This window comes from Bos grunniens, chromosome X (genome assembly GCF_055505025.1).
Source record: "Bos grunniens cultivar Pamir isolate PY7600 chromosome X, Bosgru_T2T1.0, whole genome shotgun sequence".
NCBI lineage: Eukaryota > Metazoa > Chordata > Mammalia > Artiodactyla > Bovidae > Bos > Bos grunniens.
Window position 1 is genome coordinate 36437134 of NC_141194.1, and position 8442 is coordinate 36445575.

General features: G+C 39.5%; 1 pseudogene across 1 annotated transcript; it reads left to right on the forward strand.

Annotated features, from left to right (window-relative positions):
- Nucleotides 1–5347: 5347 nt before the first annotated feature.
- Nucleotides 5348–6653, forward strand: LOC147340140 (ferritin heavy chain pseudogene; annotated as a pseudogene). Its single transcript, XR_015158963.1, has one exon. The product of XR_015158963.1 is annotated as a ferritin heavy chain pseudogene (transcript).
- Nucleotides 6654–8442: the final 1789 nt, after the last annotated feature.

Here is an 8442-nt window from a genome sequence, read left to right on the forward strand (position 1 = left end):
CAAAATCTATGAGATAAGGGGACTTCTATGGCAGTTCAGTGGTTAAGACTCTGCACTTCCAATGCAGGAGGTGTGGGTTCAAATCTGGTTGGGGAACTATTAATAAGATCTCACATGCTGTATGGTATGGTCCCCTCTCCAAACCACCACCACCAAAAAAAAAAAAAAAAAACACCCACAGAATAAACCCAAAATCTATGGGTCGCAACAATAGCAGTTCTAAGAGGGAACATTATAGTGATACAAGCATACCTCAAGAAACAAAAATCTCAAACAACCTAACCTACCATCTGTGAGAATTAGAAAAATAAGAACAAAGTTAGTAGAAGGAAGGAAATTATAAACAGCAGAGAGAAAATAAGAGAGATTCAAAAACCCATAGAAAAGATCAATGAAACCAAGAGATTTTTTTTTGAAAAGAATAAAACCACAATATTGATTATTCCAATCCAAGAATGTGGTATACCTCTCCATCTGTTTGTGTCATCTTTAATTTCTTTCATCAGTGTCTTATAGTTTTCTGCATACAGGTCTTTTGTCTCTTTAGGTAAACTTATTCCTAAATATTTTATTATTTTTGTTGCAATGGTGAATGGGATTGTTTTCTTAATTTCACTTTCTGACTTTTCTTTGTTAGTGTATAGGGGTGCAAAGGATTTCCGTGTATTAATTTTATACTCTGTCACTTTTCTATACTCAATGATTAGGGCTAGTAATTTTCTGGTGTCATCTTTAGGGTTTTCTATGAAAGAATCATGTTATCTTCCAACAGTGAGAGTTTTACTTCTTTTCCAATCTGGATTCATTTCTTTTTCTTCTCTGATTGCTATGGCTAGGACTTCCCAAACTATGTTGAATAATAGTGGTGAGTGTGGGCACCCTTGTCTTAAATGACCATATTACTCAAAGCAATCTATAGATTCAATGTGATCCCAATCAAACTACCAATGGTATTCTTCACAGAACTAGAACAAATAATTTCAAAATTTGTATGGAGACACAAAAGTCCCCAAACAGCCAAAGCAATCTTAAGAAGAATGGAGTTGGAGGAATCAACTTCCCTGACTTCAGATCATATTATAAAGCTATAGGCATTAAGGCACTATGGTACTGGCACAAAAACAGCAATATGGACCAATGTGTTCCATTGGTCTACATTTGTATAGATAGAAAGCCCAGAGATAAATCCATGCACCTATGGGCACCTTATCTTCGACAAAAGAGGCAAAAACATACACCAGAGAAAAGACAGTCTCTTCAATAAATGGTGCTGGGAAAATTAGGCACCTACATGGAAAAGAATGGAATTAGAGTGTTTCCTAACACCATACACACACACACACACACACACACACACACACAAACAGAAAAAACTTAAAATGCATTAAAGACCTAAATGTAAGATCAGAAACTGTAAAACTCTTAGAGGAAAACATAGGCAGAACACTCTTTGACATAAATCACAGCAAGATCTTCTATGACCTATCTCCTAGAGAAAATAAAAACAAAAACAAACAAGTGGGACCTAATTAAACTTAAAAGCTTTTGCACAATGAAGGAAACTAGAAGTAAGATGAAAAGACAACTCTCAGAATGGGAGAAAATAATAGCAAATGAAACAACTGACAAAGGATTAATCTCCAAAATATACAAGCAGCTCATGCAGCTCAATACCAGAAAAACAAAAAACCCAATCAAAAAGTGGGCAGACCTAAACAGACATTTATCGAAAGAAGACATACAGATGGCTAATAAACACAAGAAAAGATGCTCAACATCACTTATTATTAGAGACATGCAAATAAAAACTACAATGAGGTATCACCTTACACTGGTCAGAATCACCATCATCAAAAAGTCTACAAACAATAAATGCTGGAGAAGGTGTGGAGAAAAGGGAATCCTCCTGCACTGTTGGTAGGAATGCAAATTGATACAGCCACTATGGAGAACAGTATGGAGATTCCTTAAAAACACAACAAAAAACTAGGATTAAGACCATCATATGACCCAGCAATCTCACCACTGGGCATATACTCTGAGGAAAGCATTATTGAAAAAGACACACGTATCCCAATGTTCATTGCAGCACTAGGTACAATAGCTAGAACATGGAAGCAACCTAGATCTCTATGGGCAGATGAATGGATAAAGAAATTGTGCTATATGTAAGCAATGGAATATTACTCAGCCATAAAAAGGAACACATCTGAATCAGTTCTAATGAGGTAGATGAACCTAGAGCCTATTGCACAAGGTGAAGCTAAATTAAAAAAGAGAAGACAAATATCATATTAATGCGTATATATGGAATCTAGAAAGAAGGTACTGATGATCCTATTTGCAGGGCAGCAAAGGAGATACAGACATAAAGAACAGACTTAGGGTCACTGAGAGGGAGGGAGAGGGTGAGATGACTTGAGAAAGTAGTACTGAAACATATACATTACCATATGTAAAATAGATAGCCAATGGGAATTTGCTGTATGATGCAGGGAACCCAAAGCCAGTGCTCTGTGACAACCTAGGGGGTGGGATGGGAGCTTTGAGAGGGAGGGGACATATGTATACCTATGGCTGATTCATGTTGATGGATGGCAGAAGCTATCACAATATTGTAATTATCATCCAACTAAAAATTAAAAGAAAAAATAATTTAAGATAAACAAACCCAAAAGCCTAGAGACAAAAAGAGAGAGGACCAAAGTAAACCAAATAAGAAATGAAAGAGGAGAAATTATAATTAATATCACAAAGGTACAAAAATCATAAAAGAATATTATGAACAGTTATATGCCAACAAATTGGACAACCTAGAAAAAATGGATAAATTTCTATAAATACAAAAATTTCCAAGACTGAATCTGGAAGAAACAAAAAATCTGAACAGATTGTTTACTAGTAGTAAAGTTCAATTAGTAATAAATGAGCTATCAGAAAGGGAAAGCAAGAAAACAACCTCATTTAAAATCACATCAAAAAATATATAGGAATAAACTTAACCAAGGAAGTGAAAGACTTATACTCTGAAAACTATAAAACACTGATGAAGGAAACTGAAGATGATACAAAGAAGGGGAAAGCTATGGCACCTTCATGGATGAGAAGAATACTGTTAAAATGTCCATATTGTCCAAAGCAATCTACAGATTTAATGCAATCCCTCTCAAAATACCCATGACATTTTCCACAAAACTTAGAACAAATAATCCTAAAATTCATATGGAACCACAAAGACAAAGCAATGTTAAGAAAAAAAGAACAAAGCTGGAGCTATCATGCACGGTGATTTCAGACCATGCTACAAAGCTACAGTATCAAAACAGTAGCTAAAAAAGGCACAAAACAGATGCATAGATCAGGTGAACAGAATAGAGTGCCCAGAAATAAAGCCATGTACATTATGGTCAGTTAATCTACCACAAAGGAAAGCAAGAATATACAACAGAAAAAAGACAGTCTCTTCAATAAGTGGTGCTGGGAAAACTGGACAGCTATATGCAAAAGAATGAGATTAGAACATTTCCACACCATATACAAAAACAAACTAAAACTGGATTAAAGACCTACATGTTAGACCAGAAACCATAGAACTCCTAGAAGAAAAAACACTATTTGACATAAAAGGTAGCAGTATTTTAGACCTGTCTCCTAAGCAAAGGAAATAAAAGAAAAAATAAACAAATGGGACATAAGTAAATTTAAAACTTTTGCACATCAAAGGAAGCCATCAACAAAACAAAAAGACAACCAACTGAATGGGAAAAAATATTTTCAAATGATATGAATGATGGGTTAATATGAAAAATATGTAACCAACTCATACAACTCAAAAAAAAAAAAAAAAAAAAAGAACCCAAACAACCCAACTGAAAAATGGGCAGAATGCGTGAGTGGACATTTTTCCAGGGAGGACATACAGATGGCCAAAAGGCACATGAAAAGATATTCAACATCACTAGTTAGAGAAATGCAAATCAAAAACACTTGAGAAATCTCCTCATACCTGTCAGAATGGCTATCATCAAGAAGACCACAAATAGCAAGTGTTGGCAAGGATGTGAAGAAAAGAGAACCCTAGTACTCTGTTGGTGGGAATGTAAATTGGTGAAGCTACTGTAGAAAACAGTATGGAGAATTCTCAGAAAATGAAAAATAGGACTACCATATGACCCAGGAATTCCACTCCTGGGCATATATCCAAAGAAAATAAAATAAAAACACTAATTTGAAAAGATGCATGTAACCCAATGTTCATAGCAACATTATTTACAATAGCCCAAGTATCCATCAACAGATGAATGGATAAAGATGTGGTGTACAGAATACTATAATGGAATACTATTCAGCCATAAAAAGACAAAATCTGCCACTTGCAACAACACGAATGAACCTGGAGGATATTATGCTTCATGAAATGTCAGACAGAGAAAGACATATACTGTATGTTATCACTTATATTTAGAATCAAAAAAACAGAGCAAATGAATGTAACAAAACAGAAAGAGATTTACAGATTTAGATAACAAACTAATGGTTAACAGGTTCCACTAGTAGGGAAGGGGAGACAGAAAGGCAGAAGGGAGAAGGAGAAAGGAAGGAAGAGGTACAAGACAGGAATAGGGGATTAAGAGGTACAAACTATTCTGTATAAAATAAATAAGCTACAAAGATATGTTATAGAGCACAGGGAATAGAACCAGTTATTTTTATAGTAACTTTGAATAGAGTATAGTCTATAGAAATATTGAATCACTAAGTTGTACACCTGAAACTAACATAGTATAAATAAACCATACTTCATTAAAAAAAATAAAGAACAATAAAATAATATGCCTGTAGTAGAAAGTCAAGCACATTCAAAGAAAGTTCAAGAACAGAGCTGATAAAATCCAAGCAGTGCAGAAGGTCCTGGTGGACTGTGAGGTTGAAGAGTTCCTCTCTGAACAACAGTTCTGTTTTCCACACCCAAGCTCTGACCCTACCCCAATCTTCCTTACATTGGACAAAGCCAAAGTGGCATTTGATCAGCTTAATCTCCCAAAACTACACTCCAAAGACAGTGAATTACTTGTCCCGGAAAGGAACCCAAATTAGAGCAGACATGAGGCAAAACAGGACACATCTATCTGAAGAGCAATCCACTTAAGTTTTCTGATGTCAGAGAAATGCCATGCTTTTAGCATTTGGAAGGGTCCCTATACTACCTTAAAAGTTTTATGCCACATACACCCAAAGGAACTGACACACTCCCCCCTACCATACAAAGGAGATGCATGTTGATGAAATGGACGTCATAACTGTACATCAGATCCATGCTAATCATTTGATTCTGAGGCTAATCCAATGAATCCTTTATTCCCAAATACAGATGGATAAATGCTTGCCAGATATTTGAGGGAAGTGAACGAGAGGATCATGATGAACAAACAGAACTATTTCTAGAGGAAAAAAAATATAATACAGGAAAAGAAAAGAACATTACCAAAAAATGCAAATTCATATCCTCTAAGGAAGCCAGCAGGTTTATAAAATGAGAATAGGGTGCTGTAAAAGGGAGCAATTAGAGAACAAGAGAAAGTCCTTGAAAAACAGAAATATTACAGCAAAATTTAAAATATAATAGATGCCAGGTGCTCAGCTCAGTCTTGCCCCACCCAGGCTCTGGTGGAACCTGGAACACTGGGCTCGGGCTCCGCCCACCAGCACGCCCCCTCTCCAACAGAAATGGAACGTCTGTCCCCCTCGTAAACCTGGTAACGGAATCCTCTTCCAGTTCATCCCAGAGCTGCCGCCCTGATTTGAGCCGCCTGTCTCAGGCCACCTTAATAGTTCACCCTGGGTACTCTCCCAGGCCACCGGTACCGGCGCCGTGGCTTCACGGTCACTCTGGCGTTCTCACCTCCCACACCTGCGGTGCGAGTTATGCAGCCAGCACCGCCCTCGCAGGTACGCCAGAACTACCACCCAGAGTGTGAGGCTGCGGTCAACAGCCACGCCACCCTGGAGCTCCATGCCTCCTTCCAGTGCCTGGCAGTGGCCTTCTACCTCGACCGTGATGATGTGGCCTTAAAGCACTTCTCCCGCTTCTTCCTGCTCCACTCCCACGAGCATAACAAGAGGGCTGAGAGCCTGATGTTCCTGCAGAACCAGCGCGGGGGCCGCGTCTCCTTCCACAACATCAGGAAGCTGGAGACCCAAGAGTGGGAGAGTGGTCTCAAAGCCATGCAAGATGCTCTGAACGTAGAGGAGCACATCAACCAGAGCCTGCTCGACCTGCACCAGCTGGCCACCGAAAAGCGCGACCCCCACCTGTGCCACTTCCTGGAGACCGGCTACCTGAACCAGCAGGCGGAGTTCACCAAGGAGCTGGCGGGCCATGTCAGCATCCTGAGTAAGATGGGGTCCCCGGAAGACGGCCTGGCAGAGTACCTCTTTGACAAGCTTACCCTGGGTGATGGTGACAAGAAAAACTGATACCTGGACTCTAAGTCCAAAAGTGGACTTTTCCCAGAGTGAGGGGTGATTGTACAAGGTCACTCTGTCTGCTATGCAGTCCCCAGTATTGCCCTTGCAGAAAAGTTCACTGAAGTTTTTCTTCTTTCAATTTTGCCATTCCTTGCAATAAAGTTATTGGTTCCTAAAGAAATAAAGGTCTCTGGTTGATGTGTGTGTGCAAACTCCTAACTTTTCAAGTTTTAAAACAGGTATCCAGGAGTCTCTCCAGCTACCAATGCCCTGTCCACAGACAGGTTGGGATTTCCACAGAGGGAGGGAGAAGGGGTTCCATGGGACCCTGGAAAATACAAAATCCATTTCCCCCTAATAAGCAATGTGGTATATGGGGGGGGGGGTGAGGTGAGGCTCTGGTGAATGTGGGTGCCCGTGAATAGTAGAAGTATGAAAATCACAACAATGGTGCCTCTGGAGGAAGAATGAAGGGAATGGCATGGTTCATGGATTAAAATAAAGGGTTCCTAAATTTTACCTGAAAACTCTGAGTTTACTAAAATATGTAAATGTTAGTGTTTGTTGATTCTGGGAAGCAGGATGGAGATCACAGAAGCCAGACTGGTGGAGACCCTCTTTGACAAGCTCACCCTGGGCGATGGTGACAAAGGTAACTGAGCCTTAGGCTGGACTGTCCACAGACAAAGGGGTGACTCCCTAGGTCACCATGCTGGACATGCATGTTGTCCTTACAAAACATGCAAAAGTTATTTTTATTGTGCCCTTCCTTCCATTAAGGTTACATGGCACCCCAAGCCCCAAATTACCTCAATAGAAGGACTGAAAAACATAAGGCCAAGATTGAAGGTCAATTTGTAGTATTAAGTATCAAGCAGCATAAATCTCTCTGAATGTTAAGATTCTGACTCTGACTCTGGCTGCTTTGAAGAATGCAGAGTGAAGAGAGTTGAAGCTGGAAGACCAATTGAGAGACTACAGCAGGCCTAGAGAAACAATGGTGGCTTAAACTGCGGCATTGGCAGAGGAAGAGGTGTAGACAAATTTCAGATGAATTTCATGAGTCTATAATGTTTGCTTTATGGACCAGAGGTGATGAATGGGAAATGGTGAAAATAACCTAGGATCCAGTTTGGATTTGAACACCCTGGCTGATGGTTGTGCTATTTATAAAGCTGGGGATGTCTTCAGGGGGACTCGAGGAGCTGGGAAGACATGTCATGTAAAATCTGAGATGCCTATTAGATACCCAAGTGGAACTGTCATGCAGGCAGCCAGAAAAATGAATCTGACGCTCGGGTGGGAGATCAGGTTTGGAAAGACACATATGGGATATATTAGCGTATACATAAATGGGTTGAGGTCATGGAGTAGATTAAGCTGACCAGAAGGGAAGTAAGGAGATTATGGCATAGGCAGCTCCAAACCCAGGGCAGCCAAGCTTCAGAGGATGGGATGAGGTGCTGGAACACCTAGAGGGCTGCTGGGCCCATCTGGATCGTTACCTCATTCCAGATTGTGGCCACCTATGTCTACTCAGTTGATCTCAAAATCAGCTTCTTCCTAACCTCAGTGTGGCCTCAGGCTCCTCCTCTGTAGATGTGGAGAGGCGTGATCCTATTACCTTATCTTCTTGACAATGGGTAGACATTATTTCCCAGCAAAAAGGTTTCCCAAGGAAAAAGTAGACCTGATTTTCTGTTGTTTTTCTTTTTTTCTGTTCTTTTAAAACTCTTCTGTTCTTTCAATTTGTTCTTTATTTACCAGATAAAGTCTGTTCCCATGTAAACCCTAAGGCTGTCTGTGTCTGAGAAAAAATACTCAGAACATACAGTATTATTTCTTCTGTGTCATGTATGGTGTTCAAAGATCAAAGTTAGAAATTTGCAGACTTTGTATCCTATTTGCAAAGCCACATGGATAGCTTGAGCCATTTTTGAGATAATAGATTGCTTTTAACATTCACTAAACTAT